At 48.2% G+C, this 20,073-nt stretch overlaps 10 non-coding genes across 10 annotated transcripts; all 10 read right to left on the bottom strand.

Moving 5' to 3' along the window:
• Positions 1 to 316: 316 nt before the first annotated feature.
• Trnar-ucg (transfer RNA arginine (anticodon UCG)) lies at positions 317 to 389 on the bottom strand. Its single transcript has one exon. It is a non-coding gene; the product is annotated as a tRNA-Arg (tRNA).
• Positions 390 to 1,300: 911 nt separating this feature from the next.
• Positions 1,301 to 1,373, bottom strand: Trnak-cuu (transfer RNA lysine (anticodon CUU)). Its single transcript has one exon. It is a non-coding gene; the product is annotated as a tRNA-Lys (tRNA).
• A 452-nt stretch (positions 1,374 to 1,825) lies between these two features.
• Trnar-ucg (transfer RNA arginine (anticodon UCG)) lies at positions 1,826 to 1,898 on the bottom strand. Its single transcript has one exon. It is a non-coding gene; the product is annotated as a tRNA-Arg (tRNA).
• Positions 1,899 to 2,807: 909 nt separating this feature from the next.
• On the bottom strand, positions 2,808 to 2,880 carry Trnak-cuu (transfer RNA lysine (anticodon CUU)). The gene has a single exon. It is a non-coding gene; the product is annotated as a tRNA-Lys (tRNA).
• A 452-nt stretch (positions 2,881 to 3,332) lies between these two features.
• Trnar-ucg (transfer RNA arginine (anticodon UCG)) lies at positions 3,333 to 3,405 on the bottom strand. The gene has a single exon. It is a non-coding gene; the product is annotated as a tRNA-Arg (tRNA).
• A 1,437-nt stretch (positions 3,406 to 4,842) lies between these two features.
• Trnar-ucg (transfer RNA arginine (anticodon UCG)) lies at positions 4,843 to 4,915 on the bottom strand. The gene has a single exon. It is a non-coding gene; the product is annotated as a tRNA-Arg (tRNA).
• A 6,227-nt stretch (positions 4,916 to 11,142) lies between these two features.
• On the bottom strand, positions 11,143 to 11,215 carry Trnar-ucg (transfer RNA arginine (anticodon UCG)). The gene has a single exon. It is a non-coding gene; the product is annotated as a tRNA-Arg (tRNA).
• Positions 11,216 to 12,675: 1,460 nt separating this feature from the next.
• On the bottom strand, positions 12,676 to 12,748 carry Trnar-ucg (transfer RNA arginine (anticodon UCG)). Its single transcript has one exon. It is a non-coding gene; the product is annotated as a tRNA-Arg (tRNA).
• Positions 12,749 to 14,179: 1,431 nt separating this feature from the next.
• Positions 14,180 to 14,252, bottom strand: Trnar-ucg (transfer RNA arginine (anticodon UCG)). Its single transcript has one exon. It is a non-coding gene; the product is annotated as a tRNA-Arg (tRNA).
• A 1,431-nt stretch (positions 14,253 to 15,683) lies between these two features.
• Positions 15,684 to 15,756, bottom strand: Trnar-ucg (transfer RNA arginine (anticodon UCG)). The gene has a single exon. It is a non-coding gene; the product is annotated as a tRNA-Arg (tRNA).
• Between the last annotated feature and the right edge of the window lie 4,317 nt (positions 15,757 to 20,073).

The raw sequence follows: 20,073 nt of genomic DNA, 5'->3' as shown, positions 1-20,073 counted from the left end.
TCATTTCTGAGAGGTAAAGGAATTGCATGACAATCTGCAGAGCTAGCGGCGTCAAAATTAACACACATACTTGACGTGACTCAAAAGCCGAACGAGTTACTTTCCGACGTTGTTTTAGATGTGCAAGTGCCAGTCAAACCTCGCGGTGAGGGCACTCTGCCGACCATTTCGCTAGTTAACACCGGTCTTCTTGTGTGTGTTTCAAGCTCAAGACCATCTCCAAGCACAAAATGGTCAACAGCAACATTCAGACGGTTTTGTACTGCACAATTGCTACATTAAAACGGTATGTTTGTTTCTCACAACTGGAAAAACAGGACCGTGACAGGATTCGAACCTGCAATCTTCGGATCCGAAGTCCGACGCCTTATCCATTAGGCCACACGGTCACTGACGACCAAGTATAACTTTTATACGATTCATCTCGAAACGCTCACACCCCCTGAGGAATTGTGTTTTCGTTCCACACAGCCGCTGCCCCTTACTCTTTCCCACCCATTCGTTACATTCAACCTCTTACGAGACCGACCAAACATAGACAGGAAAACAAGACCACACACTTTGCGCAATCGGAATCGATGGCAGGGTGTCCCTCGCCGCATTTGCTACGATGGCCATTTGCTAATTCTGCAGAAGCGGCGGCGGCGACGACGACGACGACGACGACGACCGCGAGAGGCTCAGAGATTTGTGAGAAATACATCTATAAAATGTAATTCAGAATGCCTCGTCCCACCTTATGCCGTACCGCTTTGGCAAATGCTTTATCAGCGCCATTCGCCTTAATCACATCTGAGAGTAATTCTTAATAAAACGCCTCTCGCTAATTGTTCGCAATCACAGATACTGTTTGCTATACGGCCATGACGCGCAACTGATTTCCAAAATTCGTCTTCCTCCTGTAAGGATGGAACTCACGACTCCTGGTTTACTAGACCAGTGCTCTACCACTGAGCTAAAGAGGCGCGGCCTAGCGGAACTTTTGCGTACTTCGCCGCACGGTCGTCTGAATCATCAGACTTCAGCTGACAACACTTCATATTTTTGACTAATATTAGCAGCTATGGCGACCCATTACTGCTTGGCTACACATCTGACACGTAGCCGATGTTCTCTCCAAACAAAACCACCTGCACTTCAGAACATGACTTTCACATGTCTACAAAATCACCTTCACCTTCAAATACAGTTTTCTTGCGACTGATTGAGACGTAGGCAAATTTTAAAGTTGCTGTTTCCATTACATCACGTTAATCAGAAAATCGGTAATTTACATCTGCAGCGGAGAAAAATTCCGTTCCGCCCAGGGTGGGGCTCGAACCCACGACCCTATGATTAAGAGTCTCATGCTCTACCGACTGAGCTAGCCGTGCTGCCTCGTTGGGTACCTGCTGGGTAGCAGATCACACAGTACTCGTTTGGGTTGGTTGGTCCCCTACAGAATCTCTCCATGCTGCCTAATGTTTTCCTAACGTCACACTCGTCACGTACTTCACTTTTATTTCATAATCATTTCTGAGAGGTAAAGGAATTGCATGACAATCTGCAGAGCTAGCGGCGTCAAAATTAACACACATACTTGACGTGACTCAAAAGCCGAACGAGTTACTTTCCGACGTTGTTTTAGATGTGCAAGTGCCAGTCAAACCTCGCGGTGAGGGCACTCTGCCGACCATTTCGCTAGTTAACACCGGTCTTCTTGTGTGTGTTTCCAGCTCAAGACCATCTTCAAGCACAAAATGGTCAACAGCAACATTCAGACGGTTTCGTACTGCACAATTGCTACATTAAAACGGTATGTTTGTTTCTCAGAACTGGAAAAACACGACCGTGACAGGATTCAAACCTGCAATCTTCGGATCCGAAGTCCGACGCCCTATCCATTAGGCCACACGGTCACTGACAACCGAGTGTAACTTATATACGACTTATCTCGAAACGCTCACACCCCCTGAGGAATTGTGTTTTCGTTCCACACAGCCGCTGCCCCTTACTCTTTCCCACCCATTCGTTACATTCAACCTCTTACGAGGCCGACCAAACATAGACAGGAATACAAGACCACACACTTTGCGCAATCGGAATCGATGGCAAGGTGTCCCTCGCCGCATTTGCTACGATGGCCATTTGCTACTTCTGCAGAAGCGGTGGCGGCGACGACGACGACGACGACGACCGCGAGAGGCTCAGCGATTTGTGAGAAATACATCTATAAAATGTAATTCACACTGCCTCGTCCCACCTTATGCCGTACCGCTTTGGCAAATGCTTTATCAGCGACATTCGCCTTAATCACATCTGAGAGTAATTCTTAGTAAAACTCCTCACGCTAATTGTTCGCCATCACAGATACTGTTTGCTATACGGCCATGACGCGCAACTGATTTCCAAAATTCGTCTTCTTCCTGTGAGGATGGAACTCACGACTCCTGGTTTACTAGACCAGTGCTCTACCACTGAGCTAAAGAGGCGCGGCCTAGCGGAACTTTTGCTTACTTCGTCCGTACGGTCGTCTGAATCTTCAGACTTCAGCTGACAACACTTCATATTTTTCACTAATATTTGCAGCTATGGCGACCCATTACTGCTTGGATACACATCTGACACGTAGCCGATGTTCTCTCCAAACAAAACCACCTGCACTTCAGAACATGACTTTCACACGTCTACAAAATCACCTTCACCTTCAAATACAGTCTTCTTGCGACTGATTGAGACGTAGGCAAATTTTAAAGTTGCTATTTCCATTACATCACGTTAATCAGAAAATCGGTAATTTACATCTGCAGCGGAGAAAAATTCCGTTCTGCCCAGGGTAGGGCTCGAACCCACGACCCTATGATTAAGAGTCTCATGCTCTACCGACTGAGCTAGCCGTGCTGCCTCGTTGGGTATCTGCTGGGTAGCAGATCACACAGTACTCGTTTGGGTTGGTTGGTCCCATACAGAATCTCTCCATGCTGCCTAATGTTTTCCTAACGTCACACTCGTCACGTACTTCACTTTTATTTCATAATCATTTCTGAGAGGTAAAGGAATTGCATGACAATCTGCAGAGCTAGCGGCGTCAAAATTAACACACATACTTGACGTGACTCAAAAGCCGAACGAGTTACTTTCCGACGTTGTTTTAGATGTGCAAGTGCCAGTCAAACCTCGCGGTGAGGGCACTCTGCCGACCATTTCGCTAGTTAACACCGGTCTTCTTGTGTGTGTTTCAAGCTCAAGACCATCTCCAAGCACAAAATGGTCAACAGCAACATTCAGACGGTTTCGTACTGCACAATTGCTACATTAAAACGGTATGTTTGTTTCTCAGAACTGGAAAAACACGACCGTGACAGGATTCGAACCTGCAATCTTCGGATCCGAAGTCCGACGCCTTATCCATTAGGCCACACGGTCACTGACGACCAAGTATAACTTATATACGATTCATCTCGAAACGCTCACACCCCCTGAGGAATTGTGTTTTCGTTCCACACAGCCGCTGCCCCTTACTCTTTCCCATCCATTCGTTACATTCAACCTCTTACGAGACCGACCAAACATAGACAGGAAAACAAGACCACACACTTTGCGCAATCGGAATCGATGGCAGGGTGTCCCTCGCCGCATTTGCTACGATGGCCATTTGCTAATTCTGCAGAAGCGGCGGCGGCGACGACGACGACGACGACGACGACGACGACGACCGCGGGAGGCTCAGAGATTTGTGAGAAATACATCTATAAAATGTAATTCAGAATGCCTCGTCCCACCTTATGAAGTACCGCTTTGGCAAATGCTTTATCAGCGCCATTCGCCTTAATCACATCTGCGAGTAATTCTTAATAAAACGCCTCTCGCTAATTGTTCGCCATCACAGATACTGTTTGCTATACGGCCATGACGCGCAACTGATTTCCAAAATTCGTCTTCCTCCTGTAAGGATGAAACTCACGACTCCAGGTTTACTAGACCAGTGCTCTACCACTGAGCTAAAGAGGCGCGGCCTAGCGGAACTTTTGCGTACTTCGCCGCACGGTCGTCTGAATCATCAGACTTCAGCTGACAATACTTCATATTTTTGACTAATATTAGCAGCTATGGCGACCCATTACTGCTTGGCTACACATCTGACACTTAGCCGATGTTCTCTCCAAACAAAACCACCTGCACTTCAGAACAAGACTTTCACATGTCTACAAAATCACCTTCACTTTCAGTTTTCTTGTGACTGATTGAGACGTAGGCAAATTTTAAAGTTGCTCTTTCCATTACATCACGTTAATCAGAAAATCGGTAATTTACATCTGCAGCGGAGAAAAATTCCGTTCCGCCCAGGGTAGGGCTCGAACCCACGACCCTATGATTAAGAGTCTCATGCTCTACCGACTGAGCTAGCCGTGCTGCCTCGTTGGGTACCTCCTGGGTAGCAGATCACACAGTACTCGTTTGGGTTGGTTGGTCCCATACAGAATCTCTCCATGCTGCCTAATGTTTTCCTAACGACACTCGTCACGTACTTCACTTTTATTTCATAATCATTTCTGAGAGGTAAAGGAATTGCATGACAATCTGCAGAGCTAGCGGCGTCAAAATTAACACACATACTTGACGTGACTCAAAAGCCGAACGAGTTACTTTCCGACGTTGTTTTAGATGTGCAAGTGCCAGTCAAACCTCGCGGTGAGGGCACTCTGCCGACCATTTCGCTAGTTAAAACCGGTCTTCTTGTGTGTGTTTCAAGCTCAAGACCATCTCCAAGCACAAAATGGTCAACAGCAACATTCAGACGGTTTCGTACTGCACAATTGCTACATTAAAACGGTATGTTTGTTTCTCAGAACTGGAAAAACACGACCGTGACAGGATTCGAACCTGCAATCTTCGGATCCGAAGTCCGACGCCATATCCATTAGGCCACACGGTCACTGACGACCAAGTATAACTTATATACGATTCATCTCGAAACGCTCACACCCCCTGAGGAATTGTGTTTTCGTTCCACACAGCCGCTGCCCCTTACTCTTTCCCACCCATTCGTTACATTCAACCTCTTACGAGACCGACCAAACATAGACAGGAAAACAAGACCACACACTTTGCGCAATCGGAATCGATGGCAGGGTGTCCCTCGCCGCATTTGCTACGATGGCCATTTGCTAATTCTGCAGAAGCGGCGGCGGCGACGACGAGGACGACGACGAAGACGACGACCGCGGGAGGCTAAGAGATTTGTGAGAAATACATCTATGAAATGTAATTCAGAATGCCTCGTCCTACCTTATGCCGTACCGCTTTGGCAAATGCTTTATCAGCGCCATTCGCCTTAATCACATCTGAGAGTAATTCTTAATAAAACGCCTCTCGCTAATTGTTCGCCATCACAGATACTGTTTGCTATACGGCCATGACGCGCAACTGATTTCCAAAATTCGTCTTCCTCCTGTGAGGATGGAACTCACGACTCCTGGTTTACTAGACCAGTGCTCTACCACTGAGCTAAAGGGGCGCGGCCTAGCGGAACTTTTGCGTACTTCGTCCGTACGGTCGTCTGAATCTTCAGACTTCAGCTGACAACACTTCATATTTTTCACTAATATTTGCAGCTATGGCGACCCATTACTGCTTGGATACACATCTGACACGTAGCCGATGTTCTCTCCAAACAAAACCACCTGCACTTCAGAACATGACTTTCACATGTCTACAAAATCACCTTCACCTTCAAATACAGTTTTCTTGAGACTGATTGAGACGTAGGCAAATTTTAAAGTTGCTATTTCCATTACATCACGTTAATCAGAAAATCGGTAATTTACATCTGCAGCGGAGAAAAATTCCGTTCCGCCCAGGGTAGGGCTCGAACCCACGACCCTATGATTAAGAGTCTCATGCTCTACCGACTTTTTTTTTTTTTAAGTGCTCTACCAACTTTTTTTTTTAATTATTAGAATGACATTAAATACAACAAAATATAACATATTTTTTTGTTTCTTTTTTGTAATAATTTGTATTGAAGAAACTAAAAGTACATATATATTCACTATGCAAGAGTTCTTCAAGGTACTGTTCCATTTAAACATATACAAATAACTGTTAGTTAAGCAAAAAAAAAAAAAATACATTAAAAAGAAAAAACATTAAATACAACAAAGTATAACATATTCTGTCTTTTTTTAATTATTTTTTATTATTTATTTATTTATTTATTTATTTATTTATTTGGTATTTGGTCGATGCATGGGAACGTGGATAAGGGTGTTGCATCATGTGACAGGTATGTATGATACACCCCAGCTTTGAGGGGGGTCAAGGAAGACGCTGCGGAGATAACCGGCAAAAGTTTGTCGGTAAGATGGTTTTTGGGTGAGGGTGCTATGCGAGGTCACAACTTTGTACCAGAAGTCAAGGACTGTATGCGGACCATTTTGAAAGAGGTATTCTAAAGCCAGTCCTCGAAACCAGATGAGAGTATGGTGCTTCGCAAGAGGGTAGTAAAATGTCTGGGGCAACAACAGGAAATCCGGGGTTACCGTCGTTGGCGGGGCACGGAGGTAAAAGCCCACGATTCGTTGGATGAGGAGCCATACGTTTTGTTTCAGGGGGCACGTAAGACGGTGCTCGTCGGTGTCTTCGAGCTGACAGTCAGGGCAGAGTGGGGAGGTGGCCAGTCCTATGCGATAAAGTCGACTGTTAGTCGGGAACTTTCCATAAACTAAAACATACCAGAGTGCAGACACAGACGACGGTAAAAAGGGTGCATGCACACACCCCCAAACTGTGCGCCAGTTAATGTCAGGATGCCGTAGCACCATGGGGTCGCAAGGGTTGGACAGCATAAAGAAACGATAATAATCTTTTGTACGGGGAGGACGGGCGACTGGAAGATCGGCCCAAACGTAGCTGAGTTCTATGAAACAATTGGCGACGTGGTACAATAATGGAGAAATAGGTGCCACATTGATCGGTGGATCGAGAGAAGCTGGTCGGAGGATATCTAAGAGACTACGTGTTAAGGACGGAACCGTCCCCTGCCAGTGCCGCAACAGAGTGTGGACAAAGAATGCAGAAGATCGTGCCCGCACGTTGACGAGTCCGAGGCCACCTTTTGCAGGAGGCAATGTTAAAGTGCTGTAGCGGACTTTGAAAAGTGCCCCTGCTGACACGAAATATCCAAAGGCTGATTGGATGCGGCGGCCAAGGAGTAACGGCATTGGGAGGATCTGGACGACGTGTACCAGTTTGGGGGCTACATACATGTTGACATAGGACACACGTTGGAGTAGGTTTAAGTTACGGTGCACTTGACCGCGGACATGGTGCCGAATCGACTGCAAAAGCCGCCGGTATGCCAGGGCCACTGTGCGGTGTGTGGAGCTCGTAAATTCGATACCCAAGTAACGAAGGGTGGTACTGACTGGGAGTGGGTTCGGCACCATAGCCGGGAGGCCGCGCCCAATGTGCATCATAGTCGATTTACGGACATTAAGAATGCTACCAGAAAGATGTCCATACTGGTGGATCCATTGGATGGCGTCACTGAGTTCCGTGGAGGAGCAGGTGAGAAAGAGGAGATCGTCCGCATAAGCCCTACAGTGAAAAGTGTAGTCACGCAAAGTGAGGCCCTGCAGTCTAGAGGTTAGTCCAGTGATGAGGGGCTCAAGTGCAATGGCATATAGTAAAGTAGACATAGGGCATCCTTGACGTACAGAGCGGCGTATAGGAATCGGTCCTACAAGCCTCCCATTGACTTGTACCATCGAGACGGCGGGAAGTAGTAACCGGCGAATGGCATCGACAAAAAGTAATGGGAACCCCATATGTGTCGCCACCATGAGGAGGAATGGGTGTCGAACGCGATCAAAGGCACTCGTGAAATCGACGGATACCAGTGCTGCACGAAGGCGACAAACCGACGCCAGTGCAATGAGGTCACGGCATTCTCCTAGGGCTGTTTGTAAGGTGGCCCCACAACCACGTGCAGTCTGCTCAGGTGAAAGGACCGTAGGTAAGACGGTGCGCATGCGCGCTGCTAAGAGGCGTGCATAGATTTTATAGTCTGCATTCAGGAGTGTAAGGGGGCGATATGCAGAGACATGAGACCCTCCCTTCGGTTTAGGCACAGGTAGCAGAATGCCAGTGACGAATTCAGGTGGAATTGGGAAGGATGGAGTAAAGAGTTCCTGAATCATTTCCGTCCAGCGAGGAAGCATCAACGTGGTGAACGCCCGGTAAAACTCCACTGGGAGACCATCTGGTCCTGGTGATTTGTTCTTGGCCCCTCTGTTGATCGCATCTACTACCTCTTCTGCGGTGATTGCAGACATCATGGACGTTGACTCCGCTACGGTGAGTGTCCGGTCAGGGGAAGGACGGAGATGATCAGGAATGGGCGTCGCCATCTGTTCATCATCATAAAATTGGCGATAATGTTCAGCAAAGGCAGACACCACCGCCGCCTGTGTTGTGTGGTGAACACCATCGGAGGTCGTGATGTGGGAGACGAAGAGTCGACGTCGACGACTGTGGTCGGATGCGGCATGGATTGTGGATGGGGTTTCGTCGTGGAGGAGGTCTTGTCGTCGGGATCGCACCACGACACCATGCAGTCGTGCACGTTGAAGAGAGAGGAGACGAGCTTTGGTACGTTGTCGTTCCCTATGGGTGTCAGGTGATGGAGGGAGTGCATCGAGCTCACGGAGGACGGCGCAGTAAAAATTTGTGGTGTCTCGATGCCATGCTGCTGCTTCCTTGCCACATTGTATGAAGGCCTTTCTGATCGCAGGTTTGGCACATTTGAGCCACCAATGGAACGTGGATGTGTACTGCGGAAGGCGTCTTTCGCAAGACGCCCACGTAGTGGCAATACATTGTCGGCAGTGTGGATCATTAAGGAGGGAGGTATTAAGCTTCCAGTAACCTCTGCTGCGCCACACTGACTGAGGTGGCAGAGCCAGGGAGCAAATGACGGCGCAGTGGTCCGAGAATGCAAGGGGCCACCGTTCAGCTTGGGCGACGTCATTGCCAAGGTGGGCAGAGACATATAACCGGTCCAGTCTGCTCGCAGAATGTGCTGTATAATGGGTGAAACCGGGGGTATTGCCATGAATTTTCTCCCAAACGTCCACTAGGTGAAATTCTTCGATTAAGGTGAGAAGCGCCGGGCATGGCGAATAACCAGGCATTTGGTCCTGCGGGTGGAGGACACAGTTGAAATCGCCTCCCATGATAAGGCGATCATAGCGTCCAGAAAACAGGGGGGCCACGTCATGTCCGAAGAAAGTGGACCGCTGCCGACGGTTCGTGGAGCCAGACGGAGCGTAGATATTGATGACGCGCGTGTCGAAGATGGTAACAGCCATGCCTCTTCCACAGGGAAGGATTGTCGTGTCCTTGAGTGGGATTCCTTCGCGTATGTAGAAAGCCACTCCACGCCCTGATTGGTCACATGTGGACGTGTATGAGTCGTAGCCGTAGACTGGTGGTAGTGTGGCAACGCGTACTTCCTGAAGAAGGGCGACGTCGACGTCAGAGGCCCGAAGCATGTGACATAGGAGTTGCAGCTTGGGTACAGTGCCGATCATGTTGATGTTCAGCGTGGCAAACCGATACGTTTGTTTCAGTGGTGGTGGACGCGCATCTACCATCACCAAGGCAAGTAAGAGGAGGGCTCCGACAGGAAGTCCCGTCCCATCAGGTGCAGGGCCTCGCTTTTGATGTTAACAGGCAGCCTTGTCCGGCGGAGGCAACTCATCCGGAGGAGGGGGCGTATCTTCCTCAATCTCGTCGGCCCATGCTCCTATGCCATGGGTCCGTCCAATGTCCATGGGAATTGCGTCGTGGTGAGAGAGATCTGGAGTTTTCGGCGGGGAGACAGGCGTCTCAACCGGCGCACCGATCGTTACATTGTGCGTGGCGACCTACATAGAGGTCCCGTCCTGCGAAATGTCTTGATCATCGTGAAAGTTGTCCGCCGACCTCTGCATGGAAATGTCGGTTGGTTGGATGTCGTCTTCGTCGTCGCGGGTGGCGACGCTTTGAGAGCCCGTGGGTGAACGGCGACGGCGTTTGCGCCTACGTGGCGAGCGTTGTTTGCGCACGTGTTCCTCAGTGTCGGACGACGGCAAGGAAGATCGTCGACCTGGTTCGAATGCGTCGGTGGGTACAATGAAATTGTCAAACAGGTGTTGTGAAGAAGTACTGTTCTCCTCAGCGTCCGGTGCGGGAGCCTGTTCGGCGGCAAGGTTGTCAGGTGGGACGTCCGCACCGTCCATAGGTGACTGGGACGGTGGGACGTGCCGATCGGAAGGAACGGGCGATGGACTGGACGAAACTGTAGACGTGGCAAGAGCCGCTGCGTAAGTGACCGGTAGGGCGGTCATAGTGGGTGTGACGGACGCTTCCGACAACGGGAGCTGCGCGACACGTCGTTGAATGCATTCAGACCGTAGGTGACCTTCTTTCCCGCAACCGGAACAGGTTCGAGGTTGGCCGTCGTACATTATAATGGCACGGCAGCCTCCGATACGTAGATAAGAAGGCACGTGTTTCTGCAAATCGATGCGCACCTGTCTAACACCGTTTAAAACGGGATAGGTCTGAAATTATACCCATCGTTCGGCAACATGTTCCAGAACGTTGCCATAGGGACGGAGCGCCTCGATGACGACGTCTGCAGGTAGTTCGAACGGCAGTTCGAAGATCCTTATCGTCCGTGTGCCGAGACCTGCGTGATCGACAGTAACGGGTCCGACGTTGCCGTCGGAATGGCAGGAGCGCAGTCCACGTTTTGCCTCTTGAAGCACCTTGTCGCACGCCGCATCGTTGATCATTTTGACGTAGACGGTACTGCTAACTATCGACAAGTGGATACCAAGTAGATCCGTTGGTGGTATCTTAACTTCATCGCGAATAAATCGTTCTACCTCCAGGGCCTTGGGTCGGGCAAAGTCGGAACAAAAGTTGAAACGTAATGTCTTCTTCCGATAGTTGTGCGCCATGGTGGTCTAGAAGGGAAAACGGTACTTACAGCGGCCGAAGTAAACACAAACACACCGTGCGCGCCTCGCCCGCAACGCTCTGGCGCGTGACCGCCTCGCAGCACTGCCGGCGGCAGACTGTGCGGTATGTTTGTTTTTCAGAACTGGAAAAACACGACCGTGACAGGATTCGAACCTGCAATCTTCGGATCCGAAGTCCGACGCCTTATCCATTAGGCCACACGGTCACTGACGACCAAGTATAACTTATATACGATTCATCTCGAAACGCTCACACCCCCTGAGGAATTGTGTTTTCGTTCCACACAGCCGCTGCCCCTTACTCTTTCCCACCCATTCGTTACATTCAACCTCTTACGAGACCGACCAAACATAGACAGGAAAACAAGACCACACACTTTGCGCAATCGGAATCGATGGCAGGGTGTCCCTCGCCGCATTTGCTACGATGGCCATTTGCTACTTCTGCAGAAGCGGCGGCGGCGGCGACGACGACGACGACGACGACGACGACGACGACGACGACGACGACCGTGAGAGGCTCAGAGATTTGTGAGAAATACATCTATAAAATGTAATTCAGAATGCCTCGTCCCACCTTATGCCGTACCGCTTTGGCAAATGATTTATCAGCGCCATTCGCCTTAATCACATCTGAGAGTAATTCTTAATAAAACGCCTCTCGCTAATTGTTCGCCATCACAGATACTGTTTGCTATACGGCCATGACGCGCAACTGATTTCCAATATTCGTCTTCCTCCTGTGAGGATGGAACTCACGACTCCTGGTTTACTAGACCAGTGCTCTACCACTGAGCTAAAGGGGCGCGGCCTAGCGGAAATTTTGCGTACTTCGGCGCACGGTCGTCTGAATCATCAGACTTCAGCTGACAACACTTCATATTTTTGACTAATATTAGCAGCTATGGCGACCCATTACTGCTTGGCTACACATCTGACACGTAGCCGATGTTCTCTCCAAACAAAATCACCTGCACTTCAGAACATGACTTTCACATGTCTACTAAATCACCTTCACCTTCAAATACAGTTTTCTTGCGACTGATGGAGACGTAGGCAAATTTTAAAGTTGCTCTTTCCATTACATCACGTTAATCAGAAAATCGGTAATTTACATCTGCAGCGGAGAAAAATTCCGTTCCGCCCAGGGTAGGGCTCGAACCCACGACCCTATGATTAAGAGTCTCATGCTCTACCGACTGAGCTAGCCGTGCTGCCTCGTTGGGTACCTGCTGGGTAGCAGATCACACAGTACTCGTTTGGGTTGGTTGGTCCCATACAGAATCTCTCCATGCTGCCTAATGTTTTCCTGACGTCACACTCGTCACGTACTTCACTTTTATTTCATAATCATTTCTGAGAGGTAAAGGAATTGCATGACAATCTGCAGAGCTAGCGGCGTCAAAATTAACACACATACTTGACGTGACTCAAAAGCCGAACGAGTTACTTTCCGACGTTGTTTTAGATGTGCAAGTGCCAGTCAAACCTCGCGGTGAGGGCACTCTGCCGACCATTTCGCTAGTTAACACCGGTCTTCTTGTGTGTGTTTCAAGCTCAAGACCATCTTCAAGCACAAAATGGTCAACAGCAACATTCAGACGGTTTCGTACTGCACAATTGCTACATTAAAACGGTATGTTTGTTTCTCAGAACTGGAAAAACACGACCGTGACAGGATTCGAACCTGCAATCTTCGGATCCGAAGTCCGACGCCTTATCCATTAGGCCACACGGTCACTGACGACCAAGTATAACTTATATACGATTCATCTCGAAACGCTCACACCCCCTGAGGAATTGTGTTTTCGTTCCACACAGCCGCTGCCCCTTACTCTTTCCCACCCATTCGTTACATTCAACCTCTTACGAGACCGACCAAACATAGACAGGAAAACAAGACCACACACTTTGCGCAGTCGGAATCGATGGCAGGGTGTCCCTCGCCGCATTTGCTAAGATGGCCATTTGCTAATTCTGCAGAAGCGGCGGCGGCGACGACGACGACGACGACCGCGGGAGGCTCAGACATTTGTGAGAAATACATCTATAAAATGTAATTCAGAATGCCTCGTCCCACCTTATGCCGTACCGCTTTGGCAAATGCTTTATCAGCGCCATTCGCCTTAATCACATCTGAGAGTAATTCTTAATATAACGCCTCTCGCTAATTGTTCGCCATCGCAGATACTGTTTGCTATACGGCCATGACGCGCAACTGATTTCCAAAATTCGTCTTCCTCCTGTGAGGATGGAAATCACGACTCCTGGATTACTAGACCAGTGCTCTACCACTGAGCTAAAGAGGCGCGGCCTAGCGGAACTTTTGCGTACTTCGCCCGTACGGTCGTCTGAATCTTCAGACTTCAGCTGACAACACTTCATATTTTTCACCAATATTTGCAGCTATGGCGACCCATTACTGCTTGGATACACATCTGACACGTAGCCGATGTTCTCTCCAAACAAAATCACCTGCACTTCAGAACATGACTTTCACACATGTCTACAAAATCACCTTCAGCTTCAAATACAGTTTTCTTGCGACTGATTGAGTCGTAGGCAAATTTTAAAGTTGCTATTTCCATTACATCACGTTAATCAGAAAATCGGTAATTTACATCTGCAGTGGAGAAAAATTCCGTTCCGCCCAGCGAAGGGCTCGAACCCACAAACCTGTGATTAAGAGTCTCATGGTCTACCGACTGAGCTAGCCGTGCTGCCTCGTTGGGTACCTGCTGGGTAGCAGATCACACAGTACTCGTTTGGGTTGGTTGGTCCCATACAGAATCTCTCCATGCTGCCTAATATTTTCCTAACGACACTCGTCACGTACTTCACTTTTATTTCATAATCATTTCTGAGAGGTAAAGGAATTGCATTACAATCTGCAGAGCTAGCGGCGTCAAAATTAACACACATACTTGACGTGACTCAAAAGCCGAACGAGTTACTTTCCGACGTTGTTTTAGATGTGCAAGGGCCAGTCAAACTTCGCGGTGAGGGCACTCTGCCGACCATTTCGCTAGTTAACACCGGTCTTCTTGTGTGTGTTTCAAGCTCAAGACCATCTTCAAGCACAAAATGGTCAACAGCAACATTCAGACGGTTTCGTACTGCACAATTGCTACATTAAAACGGTATGTTTGTTTCTCAGAACTGGAAAAACACGACCGTGACAGGATTCGAACCTGCAATCTTCGGATCCGAAGTCCGACGCCTTATCCATTAGGCCACACGGTCACTGACGACCAAGTATAACTTATATACGATTCATCTCGAAACGCTCACACCCCCTGAGGAATTGTGTTTTCGTTCCACACAGCCGCTGCCCCTTACTCTTTCCCACCCATTCGTTACATTCAACCTCTTACGAGACCGACCAAACATAGACAGGAAAACAAGACCACACACTTTGCGCAATCGGAATCGATGGCAGGGTGTCCCTCGCCGCATTTGCTACGATGGCCATTTGCTAATTCTGCAGAAGCGGCGGCGGCGACGACGACGACGAAGACGACGACCGCGGGAGGCTCAGAGATTTGTGAGAAATACATCTATAAAATGTAATTCAGAATGCCTCGTCCCACCTTATGCCGTACCGCTTTGGCAAATGTTTTATCAGCGCCATTCGCCTTAATCACATCTGAGAGCAATTCTTAATAAAACGCCTCTCGCTAATTGTTCGCCATCACAGATACTGTTTGCTATACGGCCATGACGCGCAACTGATTTCCAATATTCGTCTTCCTCCTGTGAGGATGGAACTCACGACTCCTGGTTTACTAGACCAGTGCTCTACCACTGAGCTAAAGGGGCGCGGCCTAGCGGAACTTTTGCGTACTTCGTCCGTACGGTCGTCTGAATCTTCAGACTTCAGCTGACAACACTTCATATTTTTCACTAATATTTGCAGCTATGGCGACCCATTACTGCTTGGATACACATCTGACACGTAGCCGATGTTCTCTCCAAACAAAACCACCTGCACTTCAGAACATGACTTTCACATGTCTACAAAATCACCTTCACCTTCAGTTTTCTTGCGACTGATTGAGACGTAGGCAAATTTTGAAGTTGCTATTTCCATTACATCACGTTAATCAGAAAATCGGTAATTTACATCTGCAGCGGAGAAAAATTCCGTTCCGCCCAGGGTAGGGCTCGAACCCACGACCCTATGATTAAGAGTCTCATGCTCTACCGACTGAGCTAGCCGTGCTGCCATGTTGGGTACCTGCTGGGTAGCAGATCACACGGTACTCGTTTGGGTTGGTTGGTCCCATACAGAATCTCTCCATGCTGCCTAATGTTTTCCTAACGTCACACTCGTCACGTACTTCCCTTTTATTTCATAATCATTTCTGAGAGGTAAAGGAATTGCATGACAATCTGCAGAGCTAGCGGCGTCAAAATTAACACACATACTTGACGTGACTCAAAAGCCGAACGAGTTACTTTCCGACGTTGTTTTAGATGTGTAAGTGCCAGTCAAACCTCGCGGTGAGGGCACTCTGCCGACCATTTCGCTAGTTAACACCGGTCTTCTTGTGTGTGTTTCAAGCTCAAGACCATGTTCAAGCACAAAATGGTCAACAGCAACATTCAGACGGTTTCGTACTGCACAATTGCTACATTAAAACGGTATGTTTGTTTCTCAGAACTGGAAAAACACGACCGTGACAGGATTCGAACCTGCAATCTTCAGATCCGAAGTCCGACGCCTTATCCATTAGGCCACACGGTCACTGACGACCAAGTATAACTCCCTGCCGCCGTTGGATAAGCAGCTGCAGCAGCAAGTCGTATAACCCTAGCTTACTTATTTGTTACATAGTTTAATTAATTTCTTTGCGTGTTTTTGGTTACTTGCATTGTTTAATTCGTATATTTCGGGCGTATTATAGTATTTGAGGGTTGTAGCATCGCGCCGTAGTACCTGAATAGTGCAAATTTGCGTAGTCGTCTGTCTTCTGTTTTTGTTGTGAACGGCCAGAGTCGGTTGGTCAGTCAGTGTGCTCCCTGCCGCCGTTGGATAAGCAGCTGCAGCAGCAAGTCGTATAACCCTAGCTTACTTATTTATTACATAGTTTAATTAATTTCTTTGCGTGTTTTTGGGTACTTGCATTGTTTAATTCATATATTTCGGGCGTATTATAGTATTTGACAGTTGTAGCATCGCGCTTTAGTGTTTACTTCGTAGATTCTTATTCAAATTGCGTGTGAGTTTCGTATAGGAGGTGCAATTTCGAGTTTTAGTTACTGTAATCGTAAATTCAGCAGATTGTAGCGCAGTCGTTAGGCATTTGTACAGGTTAGTTGATACATTCTTTGCGTGTTCCGCTTGCGTTATCTAGGCACCGACTCGTGTTTCAGTAACTGTTGTTAAACATCGATTAGAATGGACAGGGACTGCGATTGCTGTGTTCGGATGAGGGCTGACTTGGCATCCCTTCGCTCACAGCTGCAATCGGCGCTGACTTCGGTCGCGCAGCTTGAGGCTGTTGCCAATGGGCACCACTGTGGGGAGCCGGACTCGGGTATCACGGGGATGTCAACCTCATCCCGTCTGTCCCCAGATCGGTCTGCCGCTGTGGTTGCCCCGGTTGCTGCCCGCAGTGGGGCTGAGCCCTCGCCTGTGGTTGATTGGGAGGTCGTTCCAAGGCGTGGCAGGCAGCGAAAGGCGTCCCCGGAAGCTGACCAGAAAGCCTCCCCGGTGCGTCTGACAAACCGGTTTCAGGCACTGTCTCTGGCTGAGCCAGATGCAGCTGCCTGCCCTGTTTCAGAGGATCATTCTCAGCCTTCAAGGTCCGGGCAATCGCAGAGGTTGGGGTTACTGGTAGTTGGGAGCTCCAATGTTAGGCGCGTAATGGGGCCCCTTAGGGATACGGCGGCTAAGGACGGGAAGAAATCCAGTGTGCACTCCGTGTGCATTCCGGGAGGAGTCATTCCTGATGTCGAAAGGGTCCTTCCGGATGCCATGAAGAGCACAGGGTGCAGCCAGCTGCAGGTGGTGGCACATGTCGGCACTAATGACGTGTGTCGCTTTGGATCTGAGGAAATTCTCTCTGGATTCCAGCGGCTATCTGATTTGGTGAAGGCTGCCGGTCTTGCTTACGAGATGAAGGCAGAGCTCACCATCTGCAGCATCGTTGACAGAACCGACTGCGGACCTTTGGTGCAGAGCCGGGTGGAGGGTCTGAATCAGAGGCTCAGACGGTTTTGCGACCGTATTGGCTGCAGATTCCTTGACTTGCGCCATAGGGTGGTGGGGTTTCGGGTTCCGCTGAATAGGTCAGGAGTTCACTACACTCAGCTGGCGGCTACACGGGTAGCGGAGGCTGTGTGGCGTGGACTGGGCGGTTTTTTAGGTTAGAAGGCCTCGGGAAAGTGCGGGATGGGCTGCAATGTCAAAGGGTGCTTGGCAGTTACAGGACGTGCTTGGATCAAGGAACAGTCGGAATTATAGTTGTAAATTGTTGTAGTTGCGCTGGGAAAGTCCCTGAGCTTCAAGCGCTAATAGAAAGCACAGAAGCTGATATCGTTATAGGTACAGAAAGCTGGCTAAAGCCTGAAATAAGTTCTGCAGAAATTTTTACGAAGTCTCAGACGGTGTTCAGGAAAGATAGATTAGGCAGAATCGGTGGTGGAGTGTTGGTGTCTGTCAGTAGTGGTTTATCTTGTAGTGAAGTCGAAGTAGATACTCTGTGCGAATTGGTGTGGGTGGAGGTTATACTTAACAGCCGAATTAAGTTAATAATTGGCTCCTTCTACCGACCCCCAGACTCCGATGATACAGTTACGGAACAGTTCAGAGAAAGTTTGAGTCTCGTAACAAATAAATACCCCACTCATACGGTTATAGTTGGTGGGGACTTCAACCTACCCTCGGTATGTTGGCAAAAATACTTGTTCAAAACCGGTGGTAGGCACAAAACGTCTTCCGAGATTGTCCTAAATGCATTCTCCGAAAATTATTTAGAGCAGTTAGTCCACGAACCCACGCGAATTGTAAATGGTTGCGAAAACACACTTGACCTCTTGGCCACAAACAATCCAGAGCTGATAGAGAGCATCATGACTGATACAGGGATTAGTGATCACAAGGTCATTGTAGCTAGGCTCAATACCATTTCTTCCAAATCCATCAGAAACAAACGCAAAATAATTTTATTTAAAAAAGCGGATAAAGTACCACTAGAAGCCTTCCTAAAAGACAATTTCCATTCCTTCCGAACTGACTATGCGAATGTAGACGAGATGTGGCTCAAATTCAAAGATATAGTAGCAACAGCAATTGAGATATTCATACCTCATAAATTGGTAAGAGATGGAACGGATCCCCCGTGGTACACAAAAAAGGTCCGAACGCTGTTGCAGAGGCAACGGAAAAAGCATGCGAAGTTCAGAAGAACGCGAAATCCTGAAGATGGGCTAAAATTTACAGACGCGCGAAATTTGGCACGTACTTCGATGCGAGATGCCTTTAATAGGTTCCACAACGAAACATTGTCTCGAAATTTGGTAGAAAATCCGAAGAAATTCTGGTCGTATGTAAAGTACACAAGCGGCAAGACGCAGTCAATACCTTCGCTGCGCAGTGCCGATGGTACTGTTATCGACGACTGCGCCGCTAAAGCGGAGTTATTGAACGCAGTTTTCCGAAATTCCTTCACCAGGGAAGACGAATGGAATATTCCAGAATTTGAAACACGAACATCTGCTAGCATGAGTTTCTTGGAAGTAGATACCTTAGGGGTTGCGAAGCAACTCAAATCGCTTGATACGGGCAAGTCTTCAGGTCCAGATTGTATACCGATTAGGTTCCTTTCAGATTACGCTGATACTATAGCTCCCTACTTAGCACTCATATACAACCGCTCGCTCACCGATAGATCTGTACCTACAGATTGGAAAATTGCGCAGGTCGCACCAGTGTTCAAGAAGGGTAGTAGGAGTAATCCATTTAACTACAGACCTATATCATTGACGTCGGTTTGCAGTAGGGTTTTAGAGCATATACTGTATTCAAACATTATGAATCACCTCGAAGGGAACGATCTGTTGACACGTAATCAGCATGGCTTCAGAAAACATCGCTCTTGTGCAACGCAGCTAGCTCTTTATTCGCACGAAGTAATGGCCGCTATCGACAGGGGATCTCAAGTTGATTCCGTATTTCTAGATTTCTGGAAAGCTTTTGACACCGTTCCTCACAAGCGACTTCTAATCAAGCTGCGGAGCTATGGGGTATCGTCTCAGTTGTGCGACTGGATTCGTGATTACCTGTCAGGAAGGTCGCAGTTCGTAGTAATAGACGGCAAATCATCGAGTAAAACTGAAGTGATATCAGGTGTTCCCCAGGGAAGCGTCCTGGGACCTCTACTGTTCCTGATCTATATAAATGACCTGGGTGACAATCTGAGCAGTTCTCTTAGGTTGTTCGCAGATGATGCTGTAATTTACCGTCTAGTAAGGTCATCCGAAGACCAGTATCAGCTGCAAAGCGATTTAGAAAAGATTGCTGTATGGTGTGTCAGGTGGCAGTTGACGCTAAATAACGAAAAGTGTGAGATGATCCACATGAGTTCCAAAAGAAATCCGTTGGAATTCGATTACTCGATAAATAGTACAATTCTCAAGGCTGTCAATTCAACTAAGTACCTGGGTGTTAAAATTACAAACAACTTCAGTTGGAAGGACCACATAGATAATATTGTCGGGAAGGCGAGCCAAAGGTTGCGTTTCATTGGCAGGACACTTAGAAGATGCAACAAGTCCACTAAAGAGACAGCTTACACTACACTCGTTCGTCCTCTGTTAGAATATTGCTGCGCGGTGTGGGATCCTTACCAGGTGGGATTGACGGAGGACATCGAGAGGGTGCAAAGAAGGGCAGCTCGTTTTGTATTTTCGCGTTATAGGGGAGAGAGTGTGGCAGATATGATACACGAGTTGGGATGGAAGTCATTACAGCATAGACGTTTTTCGTCGCGGCGAGACCTTTTTACGAAATTTCAGTCACCAACTTTCTCTTCCAAATGCGAAAATATTTTGTTGAGCC

Source organism: Schistocerca gregaria, chromosome 11 (assembly GCF_023897955.1).
Source record: "Schistocerca gregaria isolate iqSchGreg1 chromosome 11, iqSchGreg1.2, whole genome shotgun sequence".
NCBI classification, from domain to species: Eukaryota; Metazoa; Arthropoda; class Insecta; order Orthoptera; family Acrididae; genus Schistocerca; species Schistocerca gregaria.
This window is presented reverse-complemented; position numbering and strand designations above follow the sequence as displayed.